We start from the raw sequence: 1,460 nt of genomic DNA, 5'->3' as shown, positions 1-1,460 counted from the left end.
CTCCATTATTTCTAAACTTCTGTGGAGTATCTGCTGCGACTCTGGGTCTGTGTGTACTGTCTAGGTCCGTGTTAGGTTAGTGTCCTCTCTTGTGGTCCTAGCTAGCCAGCTAGCCAGCTCATTGAGATGTGGCCAGCTAGCTCATTGAGATGTGGCCAGCTAGCTCAGTGAGATGTGGCCAGCTAGCTTATTGGGATGTGGCCAGCTAGTTCATTGAGATGTGGCCAGCTAGCTCATTGAGATGTGGCTAGCAAGCTCATTGAGATGTGGCCAGCTAGCTCATTGAGATGTGGCCAGCTAGCTCATTGAGATGTGGCTAGCTAGCTCATTGAGATGTGGCCAGCTAGCTCATTGAGATGTGGCCAGCTAGCTCATTGAGATGCAGCTAGCTTCTCGTGGCTAGCTAGCTTATTGAGAAGTTAGCCCTAGCCTAGTGTCCCACCCTGCCCGCCCTCTCCTAATATGTGATAGCAGTTGTATGGCTGTGACATTCTATCTAGTGTTGACAGAACACTTACATATATTCATCATACAGCATGATAAATAACATACTGTAAATAATCATCAGCAACACATCACAACCTGGCATAATATAGTGTATTATGAAACGGTTACAGTGTAGTTCCGACCACGTAATCTGACTGGTCAAAAGTGCGTTCCAGCCTCAACGTTATTGAGCACAACATCAATGCTAGCCTTTGCGTTCCTGAAAAAAGACCAAATCAATCGTGTATGATAAGCTAAGAGAAGCAAAACGGATTGTAGAGAGAGAGACACGTGCTATAGTGACTCACAAGCACTTAGAATCCAGAGATACAGGCTAGACACAGATTAATATACATGGAATGACATTTATCCATGACATAACTTGTCATTGACATGCAAGAGGATGTAAGAACATCATACAGTATGTGTTTGTTTCAGCAACTGTTTTCTCCACATTTTCTCTTGACAGTCTGTCTGATGAAGTAGCCTGTTTTCAAGAGGCAAGTGGACAACGACAGCACTTAAACCCACCCTGGGGCTAACATACTTGTGGATAGGTGTGCAAGCATGTCATCATCATCACACTTGGGTGTCTGTGGGTGCGTGAATGTAAGTGTGTGTGTGTGTGTGTGTGTGTGTGTGTGTGTGTGTGTGTGTGTGTGTGTGTGTGTGTGTGTGTGTGTGTGTGTGTGTGTGTGTGTGTGTGTGTGTGTGTGTGTGTGTGTGTGTGTGTGTGTGTGTGTGTGTGTGTGTGTGTGTGTGTGTGTGTGTGTGTGTGTGTGTGTGTCTGCTTCATGTAAAGTGCCAGTCAAAGGTTTGGACACACCTACTCATTCCAGGATTTTTCTTTAATAGTGAAGACATCAAAACTATGAAATAACACATATTGAATCATCATCTTTAATGTAGCCACCCTTTGCCTTGACATCTTTGCACGCTCTTGGCATTCTTTCATTCTTAATGCATTTGAGCCA

The sequence above is a fragment of the Oncorhynchus clarkii genome, chromosome 27 (assembly GCF_045791955.1).
Source record: "Oncorhynchus clarkii lewisi isolate Uvic-CL-2024 chromosome 27, UVic_Ocla_1.0, whole genome shotgun sequence".
In the NCBI taxonomy this organism is placed as follows: domain Eukaryota; kingdom Metazoa; phylum Chordata; class Actinopteri; order Salmoniformes; family Salmonidae; genus Oncorhynchus; species Oncorhynchus clarkii.
The sequence above is the reverse complement of the archived record's forward strand: the minus strand, read 5'-3'. Positions refer to the sequence as shown.